Here is a 23,871-nt window from a genome sequence, read left to right on the forward strand (position 1 = left end):
AGGTAGAAAAAGGGAATGTGAAGTCATTCAGCAGGTGATAAAAGGGGGCTGTCCCCTTCCTCCCCTCCAGACCCAATGTGCCCTGGCTTCACAGGGCAGAGGCCCCATCCAAGTGGCTATGATGAAGGGGCCTCGAATAGACACTACCCAGGCTCTGGCACCAACACCACCACATACTTTCTGGGACTTTTCTAGCCATGTAGTTAAGTTCTTAATTCTGGTTCTGTTCAGTGGTGGCTGGCAGGGGTATGGCTGGCCATTTCCCAGAGTACCCTCCAGTTTTCCCAGCTTCTTCGAATGGTGGTTCAGTTTGGAAATTGAGCCTAAGAAACTCTGCAAACTACTTCAGGCAGGGTGAAGTTCTACCCAAAACCAGTTTAGGCCTTCAACTACAGCCATGCTCGTGCATGTAAAGAAGCAATTAAATCATCAGAGACTGTTACCTACCTCATTTTATTCCATGGGAGGTGTCTCTTTCTGGCCCAATTGTTAGATCCTCCCAGGAGGCCACCTGACCATGCTGGGCACCTGTGTATGGATGTTTGAATTGCTTGGGCTCTGTAAGAAAACTGTTGTGAGCCCCCTCTGGGTGGGGTTTATAATCTGTTGTACAGTGTTTTTTTTTTGTTAGTTTGCATACCTTTCTATGCACCATTGCAGCTGGGATGGTCTGAAACCACAAGATCCAGGAGTCTCAATTAACTGCAGGGAAACAGGAACTTCCCTGGGGATGAGACATTTAGCCAAGGTGACCCACTCCCAGGAGAGATGAGGCAGAGCATAGAGCAATATGGGAGCTCAGACACTTCACCCAAATTTTCCATTGTCCCCAGCCTCCACACACCCCCTGCCATTTCACTTACTCTATTTATTCTAAAACCTGGCAAGTTTCTTAGTAACCTCTGTCTACTGTTTGATCAGGCACTGCAGTTTCCCACAGACTAATGCATTCTACCTAGGACTGCCACTAGGCCATACAGTGGCATTGAGCAAATTAGGCAACAGGTGTCCCTTCCCCCAGACACATACTGCCCTGCACCAGGCCCCTGGTGAGCAGAGTAAAATAGCACAGCCTGGATTTCAGCTGCCACTGCCCTTGGGCTGGATGCCCTTCTGCAGGACATGACCTGCACGACCCTCCATGACATTCCTGCAGTTGGGAGCAAGTCCTAACAGAGCTAGTGCTGTCACCAGGACACAATCAGCCAACCAGACCTCTGCGAGTTTTCTGCACTGCACTGCAATGGCTTCATTCATTTAATTTCTGCCAAAGCCTGAAGTATTGGCTTGCTTGGCAAAGGTACTTAAAGAACACTTGTTATCTAAGTAACTTTACCTAGCCTCTCAGTTTCCTCATTTGTAAAATGAAGATAATAATCGAACGCTACTTCATGGGGTTGTTGTGAAGATTAAAAGTGATAATCCATATAAAGTACTTTGCACAGTGCTGAGCCCAAGAAATAAAAGCTATTATTCCATTTCAAGTGCTTTCATCAATCAATCAAGAGCAAGTCAAGATTCATTCAACAAATAGGCATCAAACAACTATTCTGTGCCAGGCCTCATGTAAGGTGCTGTGGTTACCAAGGTAAATACCCCAATCTGGTAAGGAAGGTGGATATGAACACACGTAAAGGGGTCAGTGCTGTGACAGAAGTAAGTACTAGGTGGGATGAGAGGTAATAAATGTCTGTGAGTTTCATTCTGCTTCTAAAGGGTTAGGGAAGCTTGACTGTATCACTGGTACTCTTTCTGCATTTGACATTCATCAAAATAAAACGAATTGCTTCAGTTACCTCTTGTTGCGTACCAAACTACCCCAAACAACCACTAATTGTTAGCTTATGAGGATGGTTTTTCCTGCTCCACATGTTGTTGGCTGGGGGACTTGATGGAGGTTGGAGGATCCAAGATGGTGTCACTCACAAGTCTAGTGCCTCAGCTGTGATGGCTGGAACAGCTGGGATGGCCAAGCATTTCTTTCTTTCTCCCTGTGGTCTCTCCAGCAAGGAAGCTTGACCTCTCTACATAGTGGCTTGGGTCTCCAAGAGGATGAAGGCTGAAGCTGCCAGGTGTCTTCAATCTAGGCCCAGACTTGGGCAGCATCACTCATACTGCATTCTCTTGGTCAAAAGAAGTCCCCAGGCCAGCCCAGGTTCAAGGGGAATGTCAATAGACTCCAGATGGGAGAAGAGGTAGAGAATTGAGGACATTTTTAACTTACCACTTCTATTATCTAATATTCCACTTCACAGCCAATTTATGACTTGGGAGGTATCTAATTGGTGAGATTCTGTGGCTGCTTCAGGAACCAGTGGTGTGAAATGCAGCGTAGCATAACAGTGGTAAAACAGAAGGTTCAAATCTTCATTTCAGTACTAACGCGCTGAATGACCCTTGGGCAAGTTGCTAAACCTCCCTTCCCAGCCTTTCCTCATCTGTAAAATGAGGGGCAGTAAGATCAAACCCCCCCTGGTTGTTTTGAGAATTAGAGAGAATGCAAGGAAAGTGTTGGTGCATGGTAGATGAGGTTGCTGAGCAGTGCCCTAATACTGTTGTTGTTATTAGGTTTCTTGCCTTATTCTTTTTTATTTGTGAGGAAGATTAGCCCTGAGCTAACATCCATTGCCGATCCTCCTCTTTTTGCTGGGGAAGATTGGCACTGGGCTAACATCCTTGCCCATCTTCCTCTACTTTATATGGGACACCACCACAGCATGGCTTGACGAGTGGTGCATCGGTCCGCACCTGAGATCCGAACCTGCAAACCCCGGGCCACTGAAGTGGAGCGCCCAAACTTAACCCCTACGCCACCAGGCTGGCTCCTCTTGCCTTGTTCTTAAGTAAGGTAATATGACGGGTACATTTGGAGTCATTCCTTCCGTCATGGGAACACTCAACAGACCTCTAGTATTGCCTGCCCCTCCCTGAAAGCCTCAGCAATTAGGCCATGGAGTTGGGGCATGGCTTCGTGAATTTCTTCAACCTTTTGGAAAGCAATTTAGTAATCATTAACAAGAGTCATAAAAAACGTTCATATCCTTTGACCCAATAACCAGATTTTCAGAAAATTATCCCAAGGGAATTGGTTCAAAAGGAAAGCAAAATCCATACACATCAAGTTCTTCATTGCCATTTTCTCTAGAGCAACTAAAAATAGAGAAACAGCTTAAATGTCCAATATAGTAAGGGAATGGTGAGCTAAATTTTGATACAAAGAAGTACTTGCTAGGGTATTATACAATTCCTAAAATGACAGTTATAATCACTATATGATAGCATGGGCATTTTAAAAAATAAAATTCTAAGTGACAAATTCAGAAATCAAAAATTTCTCTACATGAACAAGAACTAGAGCCAGACATGGAAACAAACATTTGTTAGTGTTTGGGAGGTGGGCTTGGAATTAATTTGTTTTCTTTAAAAATATTATTTATTGGGGCCGGCCCGGTGGCGTGAGCGGTTAAATGCGTGCTCTGCTACAGCGGCCCAGGGTTCGCCGGTTCAGATCCCGGGTGTGCACTGACGCACCGCTTGGCAAGCCATGCTGTGGCGGCGTCCCATATAAAGTGAAGGAAGATGGGCATGGATGTTAGCCCACGGCCAGTCTTCCTCAGCAAAAAGAGGAGGATTGGCAGATGTTAGCTCAGGGCCGATATTCCTCACACACACACACACACACACACACACACACACACACAAATATATATATATTATTTTAATCTAAATTAGAAGAAAAATTTAGGAAGGCCGTATGGAAAAATGGTTTATTAAAGCAGAAAGGCCACAAAATAAATGCCAGAGACTAAATTGCACTTTTAAAAATACAAACGCTTAAGCTTCTCTGAAGACTCTGATTCAGAGGTTCCCAGGTAGGGCCCAGTTATTTATATTTTTTCAGAGCTCCACAAATGATTTTGATGTACAGCAGGGTGAGACCCACTGAGATAGGCACTCATCATTATCCTTTCAAATGATCTAATAAACACTCTCTCTGATCAGGAATAGCAATACAAAGAAAACTTACATAATTAGAACGTTTTTACCCTAATAAAATATCTTCCTACTTGTGGGCCTTTTCCATTTCCATTTATTTAGCTGTGCTCTGACAAATTTGTAGTCTTTGTACATAATCCAGAATACGGAAAGGACAGCTTTTGATAAATTTGTGTGGTTCTGTACCTTGTAAGGAAAAAACATGGCACAAGAGCTGATAGTCTGGGGTTAGCAGGAAGAGGGACAGAAGCAAAAAAAAAAAAGTCATCTCCATGTCACTCAAAAGGAATTGACGGAATTACAAGGATGATCTCCCACTGTGACCAGCTGTGGCCCTTTCCTGAGGAATAGAAGTAGTGGGTAGTCTCATGAGATTAATATGCATATTTTTCTTTCTTTTATAATGCTGGCATTAACTCATAGGGAGTTATTGTTAAAGACTAAAGAGTAGAAACAGAAAAAGCCAAATAGAGCCTTGTTCTACCTAGCTTAGCTTTCATAAAATATAGTGAAAAAGACAGTCGATTCTTTGAAAAAATCCTAGAATTAACTAGTTTTCATGATGACTGTGTTTCCTGAGACCATCATTTCTCAAAGTGTGCTCTTTGTAAAAAGTAGTTCCTCAGAAGGCTGGAAGGTATTACTTGAAAAGAGGTTCCATGATGAAATAAGTTTGGATTGCAGGATGTAACAAGTTAGAGAGGTTTCTTTGCAGGACTTCTCAGGGCCTTTGTGAATCTCCAAGAAAAGAATATAACATGAAATATGAAAACCTTCTCTTGGTTGATGGAACATACTTTGCAAAACGCTTCCATAGACCTTGTGATTTCCAGTAAGAGCTAAATAAATGTTACTTATGAAAACAAGAGAAATTAATACTGGGTATTATGGTCCTATGTTTACATTACTTAATTTGTATTTTTCGCCTAAGGAAAATTAACTTTCATGTGAAAATTAGGAGATAATATATAGAAAATTCAATAGCCTCTCCAGAAAAACTCTTGGAACTGATGATAAAGTTCATTCAAGTTTCTGGACATAAGATCCTTGCCAAAAAAATTGCTTTCCTATACACCAATAACAAACAGTTAGAAATTTTAGTTTTAAAATTACCATTTCTAATAGGACCCAAATCTGCACACTGTCTACGAATAAGTATAATAAAATATGGTCAAGACTTCTATGGAGAAAACTTAAAGTCTTTATTGACAGACATAAAAGAATTCCTAAACAAATGGAGAGATACCATGTTTGTGGTTGGGGAGACTCAATGTGGGAAAGATGACAATCTCCATTTTTCACATCCTTTGCTTCCTAATTAAGACATATTTCTCTTCTCACCTTTCAGTCTCTTGTTTCTTGTAATATCTAAAAATGAAGAAGGTATCAGCTCCTTCATTGTCGGAATTCTTCTGCCTGTCTTAGCAAGCCTCTAGTGAGACATGTTTAGAGCTCCATCTGGAGACGCCCAATAATATCCTGGGGATTGTTTGTAAGCTTTCTAGTATGGTGCAAAAAGTTCTTAAATGTATTAGTGCAGTATCAGATTCCATGAGTGGCCTATGCAATTTATTTGTGTCTTCCAATTAGCAGATATCTCCTTGGATACCTTAGCTAGAAAGAGCTTTTCTTGTGCTCAAAATTGCCCAATTTAATTTACAAAATGGAGTGCCGTAGATATAAATGAAGGTGTCTTCTTGGCTCACAACAATACTCCCAGTGGCCACATTTGTGCTACATTTCTTCTGATGATAGAGTCAACCCCACGTCACGGAGGTAGGCAAGTGATCCAGTGTGGGTCAGTTATAAGGCCTCATTCCTCTGGCCTGTAATTGGACCAGGTAGTGGACACATGACCCAGGCTGGGCTGATCAGTCTTTCCAAATGGAGGAAAGAATAAAGCTAACAGGAAAAGAGCAGAAGAGATAAGGACTAATATTTTTGAACTTCTGGCTCCAGTCACCCCTGCATTTTAATGGTTGAGGATATGAGCCAATAAAGTTCCCCCTTTTTGCTTAAATTAGTTCAGTATAGCTTTCTGTCTCTTGCAACCAAAGAATCTTCACACTAAGTAACCAGGTGGAAGCTTCCATGCTTCGATTTCCCAGGAGTCTACACAGGCTACTACTAGTAATACAGCCAGAAGTTATTCAGGGAAGCAGAAACACTACAAGTTATGGGAAAACGAATTGAGTACAGGAAGGAGACCTTACAGAATGGTGGGAGGAGCTGGGGAAGTGAAGGACCAGGAGGAAAGTTGGGGATCAGAAGAGAGGTCACCATTTGATCAATCTGAGAAGCTAAGCACATCCAGCACTGAAATGGCATGGCTGCGGCAAGGCTCAGGGAGGTCAGTGGAAAGCCGTGCCTCTGGGTAGCTACTCCGTGTGTGGGTCACTGTCAAGGATCTGGCAGTGAGCTGAGGGCCACTGTCAATCAATAGGGTCAGCAGTTGGTAAGAAGAGGTAGATGGGGAGCAGAGAACAAGGATAAGCTGGAGCCCAGGGGCACCTCTGCATCTATCTGTAGCCACTTCTAACCATGACAGGCTTCAGAGGGTAACGGCTACTGCTTTATCTCCACCTTCCATCTCATGCAAATTCCTCTTTTGACCAACTCCTACCTGAAACCATACAGAGAAGGGAACTCTGGGAAATGTATAGCCCAGCTTATTCAAATTGGCACAGTACAAATTGCCCTAACCTTTATCTAGGCAGCCACACGTGGAGAACTTCCTGTGAAGGTTCTCCTGTAGACAAGGCGAACCAGATGCTGCAGCAGTGGACTTGACCCTGCTCCGCAGCAGTCTGACACTGAGCTGCCAGCTGCTCTTCTCATTGGGCAATTTTTCTCACACGCTTCCAGGTTCCTAGCTCTGCAGCCCTCTTCTCTATACTTAAGAGCTTTTGATCCTCCTCCCAAATCTGTAGGCTCAGCCCTGCCACACTTTTTAGGACTCATTCCAACTTTAGAAAAGGAAGGTTAAGGATGGTTAGTCTGCTGCTTGGGGACACAGCACAAAGTTAAGTTTGCTCTGAGATCAGCTTTGACTTCTTGCCCTTGTCCTAGGTTCTCTTGGCTGCTTTCTGCCTTGCTCCCGGAACCAGAAATGCCCTTTTGATTATCTGCTGAGCATTCCCTCCAGGTCTCCCAGGACTAAGTGCCTGCCTTGCTTCAGCGTTCCCTTAGCCCCACCCGAGTCCTGCCTCTGAACTCCAGCCCGAGCAACGGCTGCTACTGCAAACATGCTTTCCCAGATATCAGCTCCTACAAATTTGATTTCTGATTGTGGCAAACCCATGATATGCTTGAGCAATACTCTTCCAAGCCATTTTGAACCCCTACATTGTTTGTACAGGTGACTCCTGTTCTCCAGAACCAAAGGGTCACCTGCTCATTGTGCATAGCCTCACATCACATGTTCACCTCCTTTTCAACTTTCACTAAAATTTAACTCTCCCTTGATGACCAGCTTTTATGCATACTCAAATTCAGTTTCTTTTTTTTTGTGTAGAGTACAAGTGGACCTGTTCATCTCTTCAAGCCCAACCCAGCTGGGTTCGACATTCAGTTATATTTCATTTTCTGATTAAATTTCTCTTCAGTTTAATACCGGCATCAGCAGCTGACTTTCTGTTCCAAAGAAAAAACCATTGTGTTTATTGTTATTTTATAATTACCTAAGGAATGTTTCTGCATGCCCAACCATGAGCCAAGAACCACAGAGTCACAGTGGGATGGAATACCGATCATTCACTCAACTAGTTCCCACGTGCTAGGTGTTTAAGATGCCTGTCCTGGTAAAATGACAAACGACTACATGTCACAGATCTTTGGGGTCACTCAAGAGTATTTTAAGTGGTGACTGTGGCATCCAAGAATGCCAAGGGTGTTAATTTATTACCTGCTCTGTTGCTACCCTCTAACCTCCTCTTGTCATATAGGATGACCCTGATGCCTCCTATTTTGCTGAACAACTGCTTATCATCAATTGCCCTGCTCCCTAGATTCTGCGTCCTGCCTGCCAAACTGGACCACCTCCCAGCACCCACACCTGTGGGATACCTTCCCAGGGCATACCCTGAGTGGATGTGTCAAGTGTCAGGTCCCCACCCCTTCCAGTGTGCCTTGTTTCTTCAATGCTCTGGAGCAGGTTGGCTAGGAGGACCACCATTACCAATAACACATTGAGCACTGGACGTACTGAGTCATGGAAATAGTTTTCAATATCTCTGCTTGCTGCAGAGAAATATACCAAGAGAAAATAAAGGCATCTGTGAGATATCTTGGATCATTAAATAATCTCATATGAGCCATCCTAAATTCTAACAAGTTGAGAAGATTATCCTTGACCACATGATAGCCATCAAATTGGGCTGTACTTCAAATGTGTGATCCAATGGCCCTTTTATGCACTCTACAGCTCTCTGGACTCCTTGTGTAATCATTGTGCAGAGTCCATTTAAGCCCATTTTATAGGAGTTGGAGCAGCACACTTTTATTGTTCTAGGTGATTACAGATTTTATAATCTTTTCTCTTAGGATGTATTTTTAACCACATCTCTGACTTATTTAGTGCTGAGTCCTTGGTCAGGAGCCCACTGTAACATTTTAACAGTATTCCTTTATGAAAATGAAACATATGTTCAACTTTTTACTCAGTGAATATTTCAATTTTTAAAAGATCCACTCTACCATGAGCATGTTGTGAATTCTGCCTCTGATTTGTGCACTGAGGGGGGTGTGTGTGTGTAGCGGATAGTGGGGGAGCAGGTGGCATGGAATGGATATGATCCTTGGAGGAGAAACTCTGTTCTAGGACTGGTAACTGTGACAAGTTTCCTAAATGGTCAAAAAAAAAAGGGAGGCTGCTGGTTGGGATGACCTTGAGCTAGGTTTTCCCCCTATCACACAACACTTTCAGCTTCCCCCTAGTTTTCCTCCTATAGAGTTTCAGCTCATTCTTACTCTTACTCTGGACAAAATGGAGCTGTTCCTTTTTTCCCCTGACCCTATTTTGGCTAGAGGCCCTAGCACTTTCCCCTGAAGCCTTGGCCTCTCCTAAAATACCTGTGGTAGATCAAATAATGCCCCCCAAAGATGTCCACATCTTGATCCCCAGAACGTGTGAATATACTACTATATGTGGTAAAGAGGACTTGGCAAGTATCTTTAAGTTAAGGATCTTAAGATGCAGAGATTATCCTGGAATATCTGTGTGGGCCCAACGAAATCACAAGGGTCCTTATAAAAGGGATGCAGGAGGGTTAGAGTCAGAGAAGGAGATGTGACTATAGAAGCAAAAGCTGGAATGATGTGGGGCCATGAGCCAAGGAATGTGGGCAGCCTCTAGAAGCTGGAGAAGGCAAAGTAACAGTTTCCCCAAAAAGAAGGCAGCCTGACTGATATCTTAGCCTGGTAAAACCCATTTTGGACTTCTGATCTCCAGAACTATATGAGAATAAATTTGTGTTGTCTTATGCCACTAAATTTGGGGTGACTTGTTACAGCAGCAATAGGAAACTAATACAGCCCCCTGCCAGCATTGACTGGAAGGTAGAGACAGAGGGATTATCTACAGTGGTGCTGCCCAATATGGTAATCACTAGCCACATGTGGCTATGGAGCAACTGAAATGTGGCCAGTCTGAATTGAGATGTGCTGTAAGTGTAAAATATACACTGGATTTTAAGGACTCGGTTAATATTTTGGATACATTGGGTTACATAACATATATTATTAAAATTACTTTCACCTGTTTATTTTTTGTTTAAATGTAGCCACTAGAAAATTTAAAATTACACATGTGACTTCATTCTGTTTCTATTGATCAGCACTGCTCTAGAGATTTGGATGAATCTAATCCAGTTTTTGACGTCACTGTGAGACCCAACTGAGTTGGCCCAGACCTTCTGCTTCCAGCACCTCTGGTTCCTGTTGAGTACTCCAGGACGCTGCTGGAAGGGGATGTGCCCTGAATTACCCTGAATCTGACTGGCTTGGGCCCTGGTATCCCACCTTAAGTTTTTCCAACTTAAGTTTTGTGAGCTGGGGACCATCTTTAGGAGAAAGAACACAAAATTAGGCTTGGGTCTTGGAGCAATCTGTGCAAGCGAGGGACCTTGAAGCTTAAGCTTCATTAGCCTCATGGTAAATCTGCCTCTGCCTTCTCTCGAATCTCACCTGAGGTGGCTCCTTTCTCCCAGTCTCTAGTCTGCCAGGGATCCCACTCTTCAAAGATCTCTCACTAGTTCCTAAGACAACATCCCAAGTGTCCAGTGGCTCCTTTCTCCCAGTCTCTAGTCTGCCAGGGATCCCACTCTCCAAAGATCTCTCACTAGTTCCTAAGACAACATCCAAAGTGTCCACCACTGCCCTTTTTTTTAAAAAATAATTTTATTTATTTATTTTTTCCCTCAAAGCCCCAGTAGATAGTTGTAAGTCATAGCTGCACATCCTTCTAGTTGCTGTATGTGGGATGTGGCCTCAGCATGGCCGGAGAAACGGTGCGTCAGTGCGCACCCGGGATCCGAACCCGGGCCACCAGCAGCGAAGCGCGTGCACTTAACCGCTAAGCCACGGGGCCGGCCCTCACCACTACCCTTAACCCAGGCAAAAGGAGCCAGGCCTTGAGCTTTGGAGGACCCCACGTATCACGAACACAACAGATGGGTATATCAAGGAATGTAAGGGTGCCCATCAGTTGTGATTTGGCACTCAGTGCTGGCACAGCACAATCCATAAATCCTAAACATTTGTTCTCATGACTTACACTGTTCAGGTCCCAAGAAATTACTTCGTTAACATTTCTCACCCTACGTCCCTCAAAGGAAAAGGGCTCAAACCAAATGCCGTGAAGATTTCTAAGCTGTGTTGCTGCTAATGGAGAGCTAGACACTGCTTCAGAGCACAAGCAGGAGGAAGCACTTAAGAAAAAAACACAAATCAATTAACTTGTCAAATCCTTCCTCTCGGCTAGCATGAATGCAGTAGATTCTTGCATAACAAGGTACCTTTTCCCAGTGGTGCATGGTTCTGGTGTTTGCAACAGTTGCAAATGACAGCTAAGGAATATTTTGTAACATTAAATAACTCATATTACTCTTCAATTTGTAGATATGCAGGTCCAGATGCAACATTATATAAACATCATATGCATTGGCAACTAGATGTCCATTGAATGTTAGAATTATGAATTTTTATAAAAATTTTAATAAGATGTAAATTTTCCAAAAATTTAGATATTAATTTCAGCTTTATTTAAATAATTTTGAAAATGAGTGCAAGATCACCAAAGAGATAGAAAATACAAAAGTGGAGCTCAGAGAAGAAAAAGGCTGAAGGAAAAAGAAATAGAACATAGTCTGCTTAAATTTCTAGAAACTGGATGGGGCTGGCCCTGTGGCGTAGTGGTTAAGTGTGTGCGCTCCGCTGGTGGTGGCCTGGGTTCGCATCCTGGGTGTGCACTGAGGCACCCCTTGTCAGGCCATGCTGTGGTGGCGTCTCATATAAAGTGGAGGAAGATGGGCACTAGATATTAGCCCAGGGCCAGTTTTCCTCAGCAAAAAGAGGAGGATTGGCATGGATGTTAGCTCAGGGCTGATTTTCCACACACACACACACAAATTTCTAGAAACTGGAAACAATGGAAGGAGCAGACTTCTCTTGAGCATGACCCAAATAAAAAATTTGCAGACAGGACTTTACATATTCTTTATTTAATAAGGATTTCATTACTAATTAAATGAAAATGAACAAAAAAATCTTCCAACCCACAATTTAAAATCTCATATGAAATTCCTGCAACTTCATATTCCTTACTAAATGAAGACAATTATTGACTAAAACAATGAGAACAACAACAACAAAAGAATTATTCATAACAAAGTCATAACTCAGAAAGCCAAATACAATTCTGGCCTGTCCATTAGCATATGAAGAAAATTGCATTTATAAGAGCTACAATTGAATGTGAAAACCAAAAAACCTCTGGAGCTTTGCTATGCTTATTGGATAGTGATCCTGAAAAATGGCTGTCTCATCCTTCTGACAGTGTAAATATATTCCTAGCAAAATGCAATTCAATTCAGGTTAATAATTACAACTTTCCATTACATGAATATGGTAGAAAATTTAGTATTTAATTTTACAGAAAAATTATTTTATAATTTTATTTATTTATTTATTTTTCCCCCAAAGCCCCAGTGGATAGTTGTAGGTCATAGCTGCACATCCTTCTAGTTGCTGTATGTGGGACGCGGCCTCAGCATGGCCGGAGAAGCGGTGTGTCGGTGCGCGCCCGGGATCCGAAACCGGGTTGCCAGCAGTGGAGCGCGCGCACTTAACCGCTAAGCCACGGGGCTGGCCCCAGAAAAATTATTTTAGATGGAGAAAGAAATTGTAGAAATAGCTTCTATATGTTTTTATATCATAGGCCCAAAAACAAGTGTTTTATTACTGCTGTAACAGAGTTCTACAACCAATCCTCAGGATCAGTTTTGGCCAGTTAAAGTGTTTGTGCCTAGAAACACTTAGGTTCTTGACTAAAGTGAAATAGCACTTGTGCACAAAAAATGCATATGTGACTACTAGAATTATTTTTTTTTAAGATTGAATAAAGGGCAAAACAAAAATAGTATTCAACAGAGACAAATGATGTTCTTATATGATGTAGGATGTTCTTATAAAATAATATTAATGTCTAATATTTAATCAAACGTAATGATGCTTTTTGTGGCAATGACAGCTTAATATTTACAGAAAATAATGGAAATTTTCTAGATTTCATGGAAATTATTTCAAAATGTGATGCAAAAATGTTCAACATGTAATATAGGTTTTAAAAATGCATCAAATGATCACCACATAGAATGAAGAACGCAAAATGAGATTATTAATTTCATGTGTTTTAAAGTAAGAGAAGAACTCATATATAACATATTTAGAAGTAAATCTTAGTTACTCAATTAGATTATATTACAAAATATAATCAAAAGTAGTATATTTCTTTTTCTTTATTATTATAAAAGTAATATATTAGACTTCAGAAGTCATGGAAACAAGTAATATGTATTATATATAGGTGAACCACCAGAAGGAAAAAAAACCAAGGAAATTGAAATTAATATGCGTTGGTTTTACATCTGCAGTAATAATTACATTCAATCATATTTGTTGTTTTGCTGGCTTTCAGTTGTATAAAAACCACAGCTTTATGGATATTTTTTATTTTATTGTCATGAAAGTATGTTTGCTGTGTTGTGATGAAACCGCTAACCCGTGGCTTAGCGGTTAAGTGCGCGCACTCCCCTGCTGGCAGCCCGGGTTCGGATCCCGGGCGCGCACTGACACACCGCTTCTCCGGCCACGCTGAGGCTGCGTCCCACATACAGCAACTAGAAGGATGTGCAGCTATGACATACAACTATCTACTGGGCCTTTGGGGGAAAAAATAAATAAATAAAATTATAAAGTACATACATGTGACCTATCTCTAAAAAAAAAAAAGAATGTATTTTATTTAACCATTTGTTAGTTTTATTTTAAACTTTAATTATTTAGACATGTGGTACATGAGTCTTTCTTTGTATTCTTACCTGGGCCCAACAAATGTTGGAAGGAGGCCCAGTTGCCACCCACCAGGTCTGACTTTCTCAGATATGGAGCCTCGGAGTCTTCAGGAGCCCACCAGGCAGCCACATCAGTTTGCCAAGTCTCGGTCACCCCAATCACCAGCTTCTTCCTCAACCTACCTAGCCAGTTGTTGATGTATCAGCAGGTCTCAGAATCAAGTATGCATGTGTAACTACAATAAAAGTCCCCAAAGTATAAAATGTACTAAACCAAGCACATGTGAGGAGCAGCCTCACAGATGAACTAGGAATACTGAGAACACTTTTACCAGCTGGTGAAATGATCCTATTCCTTTCTCCCACCCTCCAGACTCCCAGGTCATCAGTATTTGGTAAGCATTTGAGAATTGTGAGTACCAGACCTGTGGGAAGTGAAGAGAGATTTAAGGTTATACTAATCTTCTTCACTCAAAGCCTAATTACTTAAGGTCATTGGTCTGTGTGAACTCCTAAGGCTATGAAGAGTTAGGGAAGTCACATATTAATTATTTAAATGATTGATCTGATATATGAATTAGACCCTCACCTTTCCCCCATGTCTCAGCCTCTGAGGTGCTTTCCCCTCTTATCAGCCACTCTGTACTGTGGGATACAAGCTCTTTCCAGTTGCTGGAGCAGTACATCTGCTGGTCTAAAAAATAAGAACTAAGTACACGCAGACTGTAACATTCTGGGCTCAATCATCAATGGCTTAGAAGATTTCCTCATGTTTTATACACTGCTCCTTTCTATTATCACAGGCCCTCAAGAGTAGCCGCAAAGAGAAGAGTTTACTGGCAAGCTGTGCCCACATCCAGATAAAGGACAGACTGCTCCAGGCTCTTCGAAGTCTAGGAGAACCTAGAGTCTGTGGGGTAGGATTTCCCTGAGAGCAGTATTTCCATTCATCAAAGACAGCCTGGGAGAGTGAAAAAACAAACATGCAGAAAAATAAGACTACTGAAGCCTGCAGAGATAAGGTGGTACGTTATGCATCCCAGGGCATCTAGTCAGTGCAGCTTTGCTAAGCCTTCCAGAAAAATCACTCACTGTTTCTCTTTCTTTTATAGTGACATGCTTTCTTATTATTCCATAAGCAGTGACTATGTATTGTACAAACTACAAGAATTACAGATAAACAAAATAATATACAGCTAACTGCAGATGAACAAAGTAAAATATAATAAAACAAAAATCACCTGTAACCCTACCCATACTATCACTGCTAAACTTTGGTGTATATCCTTCCAGTTACATGGTTGTGTGTGTGCGTGTGTGTGTGTGTGTGTGTTGTAAATGCTATTTGACAGTCTGCCTTTTTAATCCTCAATATTATGAATGGCTTTTCATGGCTTCAAATTTTCTGCTATATTACCTTTATTATTATTATTAAAAATAAATTCTCAAAATATGGTAGTTACTTTTATGTGCCATGCACTATGCTAAGAGCTCCACTTATGTCATGTCATTTAATCATTTCTGTGACTTTAGGAAGTAGATATCATTATCTCCGTTTCACAGATTAGGAAATGAAGTCTCAGAGCTTGAATAATTTAAAATATGCCACAGAGTTAGTAAGTAGCATAGCAGATTGGAGCCCAGTTCTCACTGCTGAAAAAGCTCAGGTTTTTTAATCAATATGATAAGACTTCTGATTAGCATCGTTGACTTTTCTAATAATCTTTTGAGCAGAAACATGGATAGATCAACAGGTAGTAGATAGATCAGGCAATTGACAATCAAACGATATATAGAAACAAATGTAAGTATAATCGAGCATATCATCATATATATGGATGCGTATGGGTGTTCATAGACACACACAGAGGTATGACAATATAATCCAGGATCAAAAGAAGGAAAACTAGAGGTGAGAGTGAAGTCAGAGGAAATGACTTGGAGAGTATTTTTCATCCTTTCCCTGGGTGAGTTGTGGACATCTCTGAGAAGTAGAAACTACCCTTTATTTCATTTTCATCCTGGTACACCAGCCACCTTTGGTGGCTCCCCCTCCTCATCTCACCCACAAGCTGGGGATATTTCCCAAGGAAGACCACACTTTTTTCTTTCATTTTCTCCCTTAGGTTTCTCAGGCCTCTGGATAGCCTACTTCATATTGTTAGATGATTTTCCAGTTAATGTCTAGCTCTCCCCTTTATCCAGAGCTATGCTTTTGCAGCTCTGGACTGTGGACTGCTCTACATGTATATCCCGGTCATTTCAAATTCAAGATGCAGAGCACAACTCTCCCCTCCAAAATCGATTCCCCTTCTCACCCCTCAATTTCTCTTAGTTGTGTTATCACTCTCCCACTCTCCAGGTTCCAGTCTCAACTTACCTTTGATGGATTCCCTTCCATAGTCCACTTCTAAGCAGCCCCTCCCCACCACACCTTGCTGAGCGAAGCAAGCTCTATCCTTTCCTTGAGCATAAATTGAAGAGTGGTAGCAGCTGTAAGCCTGGGGTCACACATTCCAACAGGGTTCCATCCCAGGGGCATCTGACCCACCACAAAAGGGAAGAGAGATGATGAATATCTTTTGTTTTGGCCTGCCCAGTGTCCCTTCTTCTAGTAATGGAATCATCTCTTCATTTGGAGAAAACAGCCCTCCCCCATTGTCAGTCCATGTTTGTCAAGTCCCAGCTCCAAGAGGGTGGGCACATGAGTCAGGCCAGACTAATCAGGGTCAGAGAGAGTGGATCAGGCATGGCCATGTGACTCAATCTAGGCCAGTGGAAATCATTCCAGGGACTTTCGTGGAACACAGTAGAAAGAGACTCCCCCTTTGGTGGAAAATAAGCATGAAACTACTTGATGGCTACTTTTGTCATGACTTGGGGAGACACTAGCTGAGAATGAAGCCCAGACAAAAGAGAGATGGATCACTGAAGACATCTTTGAGTACCTAGATCCAACTGTGTTTGAAGCTAGACAACCCCTAGACTTAGGTGAGGCAGCAAATTCCCTTTTCTGCTTTGGCGAATTTGAATTTGATTTATGTCATTTGCAACTGAAAGAGATTTGTTGCATTCACAGGCTCTTCACAAATATCCTGTTTCCTTCTTTCCAGACACATGATAGGAGTGTAATTCCACATCCTCTTTGAAGTTAGATGTGGTTAGGGACCTGCTTTGACCAATGACATGTGAGCAGACATCTTAAAAGCCAACACAAAATCTGCCACTTTCTCTCTGCCATAGCAACCAGCAGCACTCCAGACAGCGTTTCCCCATCAGCCTGGTATCCAGAGTAAGAGTAATGTGGGACCAAGCCCCCAGCTGATCTGCAATGGACATGTAGCATGAGCAAGAAATAGACCTTTATTTTTTCAAGCTACTGAGATTTTGGATTCTTTTGTTCCCATGGCATACCCTAGGCCACCCTGATCAACACTGATGCTGACTAATTTAGAGAGGAAAGGGACTGTTGCTTTCTTAATCTGTTATCATTGTTGTGTACAGCACAAGTGAATGTACTTCATTGCCATTGAACTATACTCTTAAAAATGGTTACAATGGTCAATTTTATGCTAAATATATTTTACCACAATAAAAAAAATATCATCAGCAGGCAATCAGATGTTTATTAGGGCTCTAGGAGGTAATTCTATGTAAATGGCTCTGATGGCCAAAAAAATGTTCTTTTGTGCATTCATTCAGCAAACCTTTATTGAGCACCTCCTCTGTGCCCATCACCATGCTAGGCACTGGGGGTACAGACACTTCTGACCTTGAAAAGCTTCCTTCCAGTAAGAGAGCACTTGTCACAGCTGTTTGCCATCCTAGACCCGCCCCCACACCCTTTTAGCTTTTTGCTTTATCAGCAGACCCATCTAGTGCCCTCATCAAGCAGTCGTGGCTGAAAGCCATTGTAGCCATTTAAGAAACACTTTGTCTGTCTAATCTTTTTGCCCTCATCCTCACTAGCTCAGTGTTGAAGAGGACAAGCTCTCCAGTCTAGCAGGCCAGACTCAAATCCCAGCTCTGCCAAATGCTAATTTTGTGACCTGGGCAAGCTCATTAAATTTCTCTGTGCCTCCATCTCTTCATCTATAAAATGGAGATAACAAATAGGGCCTGCCTCTTATAACTGTTGTGAAGATTCAATGAGATATTTCATATAAACACACAGACCAATGCCTGGCACAGAGTAAGTGCTGAATAAATATTAGTTATCATTGATTAGTTGTTCTAAGCTCCTGGTTTACCCTGTGACAGTGCTGGCATATCCAGCCCACTAGTGGAAGTTACAGCCAAGGATTCTGTATCCTGGACTTCTCTGTGCTCTCCATGTACTGAGACCTACGTACTTATGGTTTGGCTCACACTTCTTGTCTCTCTCTGCAGGGGACCGCTGCTGGTCCACAGCCACTTGGGAGCACCCTCGAGTTAGGTGTGACCTGTTCTTCCTCCTGACAGGTGGCTCAGTTCCCAGCCGCAGAGCTCAGTGAGAACCTTTCACTTTCACATCCAGCCAGAGCCGGGAACTGGGTGTGTCCTCCCAGACACTTGGCGGGAAGCTGCTTCCCAATGGTTACTAAGCAATAAAACCGAGGCCACCCCTGCAGAGGGAAGGCTTCTGACAGCACAGTATCCCAACCTCCGTGGAGGCAATTCCCAGAAGTGTTTCTAAGTGTGGCTGGATTAACATTTTAAAGTTCCCCCTCATTCTCATCAAATTCCCAGAGGACCTCCCTGCACACCCCACCCTTTGTGAACATGAGTCACCCTTCCATGGAACCAGAAAACAAAGGCAGCAAATACAAGACGGTTACATGCAAAAATACTGCTGGGTAAACAAAGAGAGGCTGGAGGGCATGTTTGCAGAGTACATTTGCAGAGTACTATGATTGTGTATTTTTGTCTGTCTTTTACATTTTTTTTTAGGATTTCCATTTTTCTTGTTGAAATGTGCAATGAGAACTTGGAATCACTCAGAGGAAATCTGAATGTAAAATCCTTCTAGATGGTAATAATTTTCTTCCAGTCATTCATAGTTATCTCAACCAAATCTAATTTCAATGATTTTTTAGCAACTCTCATTGAGAAATTCCAAAATATCTAATTTGGATTGTTTTCTTCCATTTTCCTTATTTTTTAAAAAATTAGCAGACAATTTTTTAAAAGCAGTTTTAGGTTTATAGAAAAATTGAGTAGAAAATCCAGAAAGTTCCCATATACACCCTCTCCCCAAGTACACACTTCCCCTATTATTAACATCTTGCATTGGTGTGATATATTTGTAACTATCAATGAATAAATATTGATACTGTGTTATTATTAACTAAGGCCCATAGTTTACATTAAGCCTCATTCATTGTGTCATACAGTTCTATGGGTTTTGACAAATGCATAATGCCATATACAGTATCAGACAGAATAGTTTCACTGCCCTAAAAATGGTCTGTGTTCCACTTATTCATTCCTCCCCTCCTTCCCCCCAACCCCTGGCAGCCACTGATCTTTTTACTGTCTCTATAGTTTTGCCTTTTCCAGACTGTCGTATAGGTAGAATCATATAGTATGTAGTCTTTTCAGACTAGCTTCTTTTATTTAGCAATATGCATTTAAGGTTCTTCCATATCTTTTCCTGACATGGTGGCTCATTTCTTTCTTTCTTTCTTTTTTTTTTTTTCCAGCTTTATTGAGGTGTAATTGACACATAACATCGTGTAAGTTTGAGGTGTACAACATGTTGATTTGATACATTTATAAATTGCAAAATGATTACTACCATAGTATTAGCCACCACCTCCATCCCATCACACAGTTACCATTTCCTTTTTGTGGTGAGACATTTAAGACCTATTCTCTTAGCAACATTCAAGTATATGATACAGTATTTTTAGCTATAATCACCATGCTGTAATTAGATCCCCAAACTTGTTAATCTTATAAATGGAAGTTTGTACCCTTTGACCAATATCCCCCCATTTTCCCTACCCCCAAACCCCTAGTGGCTCATTTCTTTTTATCACTGAATAATATTTCATTGTATAGATGTACCACAATTTGTTTATCCATTCACCTATTCAAGTACATCTTGGTTCATTCCAAGTTTTGGCCATTCTGAATAAAGCTGCTATAAACATTTGTGTGTAGGTTTGTGTGTGGACATAAGTTTCCAACTCATTTGGGTTAATACCAAGGAGTGTGATTGCTGGCTTGTATGGTAAGACTATGTTTAGTTTTGTAAGACACTGCCAAACTGTTTTCCAAAGGGGCTGTACCATTTTGCATTCCCACTTTTTGGATTCTCATTTTTTTTTGTTAATGTACAATGAAAATTTGAAGTCACTTCGAGAAAGTCTGAACATAGAATCTTTCCTGAAAATAATAATTTTCTTTCAGTCATTCACAGTTATCTCCATCAAATCTAATTCCAATGATTTTCTTTTTAAGCAACTCTCCCTTACTGAGATATTCCAAAACATCTCATTTGGATTGTTCTTCTTTTTTCCTTATTATCTTTTGAAAAACTTTTTATTGTGGAGAATTTTGAACATAAGACAGTTCAAGGACAGGTCAGTATAATGAAGCCTGTGTGTAAGCATTACTACACCCTGCAATGAGGAATCCAGGAACAACCCTGTCTCATCCATACCCCCATCCACTTCTCCGCCCATATTTTAATTTTTCAACTAGTACTTTTATTGAAGTATGCTTTATTGAGGTTATACCTTTATTAAGGTATAATTTATGTACAATGAATTGCATTCATTTTAGTGTACAAGTTGATGAGATTTAACAGATATATACACCCTCGAAACCACTGCCATAACCAAAATACAGAACATTTCTATCATCCCCCAAATTTTCTTGTGCCCCTTTGCAGTCCATTCCTCCCTCTGCTGCCATCCCAGGCCACCATAATCTGCCTCTTTTTTGAGAATATATATTCCCCCCTTATATGATTTTGAAGCAAATGTCAGATATCATTTATCTATAAATATTTTAGTATACATCTCTAAGAGACAAGACCTCCTTAAAAAAATAACCACAATGCCATTATTGCACAACATAATTAACAATAATTACTTAATATTATCAGATATCTGGTGCAGAGCAGGTGCACAGCCATACTAGGTAGAAGCCTCCAAGGGCTGGGGAAAGGGAGAGAAATGGAGATGGTGAGCAGATCAAGAAAGCAATATCAATTGCTAGCTCCACAGAGCTCAGGAGCATTCTGCCTGCACCCAGTTGTCCCTTCTTTTGCTTAGATGCTGGGGACCATCCCCCGCAGTGATGCCAAATTTAGGAAATAAAAAGACAGTTGAAGAGTTGAATTTGAATTTCAGATAAGCAATGGATAATTTTTTAGTATAAGTATATCCCATGCAATACTTGGGGCATACTTATAATAAGAATTTATTCATTGTTTATCTGAAATTCAGATGTAACAGGAGTCCAGTACTTTGTCTGGCAACCCTACCTCCCCTGCTTCCCTCCCTCTGATTGATAGTAGCAGGATGATCTTCTGGGCCCTAAACTACACCTCAGCTCCATGTGACTCTGCCTCAGGTGCAAGTAACCACCCCCCAAGTCTAGATATAGAACGTTGTCGTGAGCCCGGGACCTCTAGAGGGCTGGTAACTCAGCAAGCAAAGCTCCATCTGACCAATGGGGGACTGAGCAAAAGGAGCAAAAAAATCCCCCAGAGATAGGACATCTCCCAGTCCCCTCCCCCCATCCTCCCCGTGGACAGGCTGACTTCAGAATCCCTCACGTATTTCCAGCTGGTCCGGCTTCACGGACTCAAACAGAACCCAACCTAGAAGTCCCCTCTGCCTTTTCAGCAGGTTCTGAAAGGGAATAAATTAAACTCTAAATGATCTGAGGGGCCCCAGGAGTGAGCTTTCCCACACACTTTTGTGCAAAGTTGCTCTTTGCTTTGTAAAGATCTAAGTGGCTGTTGTTACAAGGTGAATCAGGTTTCATTCTTCAGCAGCCCTTTCAGGAACAGAAAAAACGCCAACTTGCTCAGACACGTTGTATCAAATGGAAACGGGGTCTCACCAAGCACTGTCCTCCTCAGAATTTATTTTGGGTGTAACACACCGTGAGAACATAGTGGTGAGCCGGGCTGTGAATCCATCTGTGTAGGAGATTGGTGAAGGCAAAAAGACCGTATGCCCCTCGTGTCTCTGACAAAGAGCTCTCTACCTGCCATCACAGGTGCCTGCACCTGGCAAACAACGTCCCACTTGACACAATTGTTTTTATTGTAATTTTTTTGACTGGGAGATATGTCATACTTACAGAGGAGTAAATAAAACATATATATGTACAGTTTAATGCATCATTATAAGTTGGACACCCATATAACCACCACCAGATCTAGAATAGTACTCAGCCCCCCAGATGCCCCTTGTGTAACCCCTTATCACATTCCCCACCTCCCCCGGAGATGGCCACTATCCTAGTTTGTGGAAATCATTTCCTTGCTTTTCTGTTTAGTGTTACTGCTATTTGTGCACTGCTAAACTAGCGCCTGTTTTTGAACTTCATATAAATGGAATTATATTGTATGTATTCTTTGTGACTTGTTCTTTCCTCACAATTGTTTTCAGACTAGCAATGTTTGCAGGCTTGTGGATTCAGGATTATGCTGTCTTCACAAAAGTTACTGGCCTGGAAGTCACATTGACCAGCTTTGGCTTCCTGGCTCTGCCACTTACTTGCTAACTGTGTGACCTCTCTTTTCCTCCTTTGTAAAATTGAAACAAACTATACCTCTGGACATGAGCACCACAAGAGCAGGAAGTGTACTTCATTTGTCTTTCTGTTTTCGGCAGCTCACAGGGCCTGATACCTGATGAATCTTGAGTGAATAAAGGAATCATGGGAGATGATGTAGATAAGGGTCTAATACCACACCTGATTCATAGCAAGTGTTCAATACATGGTAAAATTATTATTGTCATTAGTGTTGTTTATTTGAATATGCACCTGCATATGGTAGCCAGCCTCTAAAATGGCCACCGATGATCCCTACCTCCTAGTATTCTTGTTCTTGTATATCCCTTGAGTATAGACTGGATTATTGTGTCACTTGTGAAAAACAGAATGTGGCAGAAGTGATGGGATGTCACTTCCAAGATTAGATTATAAAAGGCTATGACTTCTGCCTTGGGTTTTCTTTCTCACTGTCTCTTGGGTTGCTTACCCTGGGGGAAGTCAGTTGCTGTGTCATGAGGTAGTCCTGTGGAGAGGCCCATCTGATGAGGGACCAAGGCCTGCCAGCAATCATACAAGTGAGCTTGGAAGCATAGTTCCCCTCCAGCTGAGCCTTCAGATGAGACTGCAGCCTGGTACAGCTCAAGACTGTACAGCCTGTACAGTCAAGGTACAGCTTGACTGCCAAGTCATCAATGACCCTCAGCTAGAGGCGCCCAGCTAAGCTGTGCCTGGATTCCTGACTCACGGAAATGGTGAGATGACAAACGTTTCTTGTCTTAAGTTGCTGCATTTTGGGGGCAATTTGTTACACAACCATAGATAACTAATGCTTTGTCTTTTCTTGGATGAAATTTTTAGAGCATGTGGCAGGCAAGGAGATGCACTGTTCAGATCCCCATTTAAGGAGATCTTAAATGCCCAGATGCAAGGAGTACAGTCGGCCGGCAGCCTTCAGGGTCCAGCCCAGCTTTCAAGCTGAAATCTCTCTGCATGGGGTGCTCTCCCCAGCCGATGGGTGAACTGAGGTAGTGGTACAAGGGCCTACCCATCTCTGCCCAACACAGGACCCCTTTAATGGGCAGTCTTTGCTTTGGAGCTCCATGTTAGGCTGGCAGAGACTTTGACAAATCTGCACTGGAGACTTGTCTGTCCATGAATGTCACTCCCCAACAAACCTTTTTCATTCTCAACCCATCTCAACCTATGCTTCCCAGATAACCAGTTCTGCAACCAAAGGCAACACCGGCTTCACAGAAACCCAAGCTTTCTAGTCAGTGCAGACCTGGGTCCACATACAGACTCCGCCCCTTGCTAGCTCTGTGACCCTGGGCAAGCTACTTAGCCTTTCTGAGCCTTTTTTTCTCACATGAAAATGGGTGATAAGTAATGTGGGGCTCAAGTGGGATATTTATAGAGTGTAACAGAATGCACAGCACATAGTAAGTGCTCGATAAAGGATAAATATTGTCTATCCACAGACTACCCACCAACTAGCCACTTATATTTTCCATAAAGTTTTATTGGAATTAGTTCAATACATTGTATCTGTAGTAGAACTTTGACATTAATGAAGATTATACCCGTT

At 41.8% G+C, this 23,871-nt stretch overlaps 1 long non-coding RNA gene across 1 annotated transcript; it reads right to left on the reverse strand.

The window, feature by feature from the left end:
• Positions 1-395: 395 nt before the first annotated feature.
• LOC131417319 (uncharacterized) lies at positions 396-16,289 on the reverse strand. Its single transcript, XR_009222704.1, has 3 exons — positions 15,946-16,289; positions 641-724; positions 396-558 (listed from the first exon to the last, which is right to left on the reverse strand). It is a non-coding gene; the product is annotated as an uncharacterized LOC131417319 (long non-coding RNA).
• Positions 16,290-23,871: the final 7,582 nt, after the last annotated feature.

Source organism: Diceros bicornis, chromosome 18 (genome assembly GCF_020826845.1).
Source record: "Diceros bicornis minor isolate mBicDic1 chromosome 18, mDicBic1.mat.cur, whole genome shotgun sequence".
Lineage (NCBI taxonomy): Eukaryota > Metazoa > Chordata > Mammalia > Perissodactyla > Rhinocerotidae > Diceros > Diceros bicornis.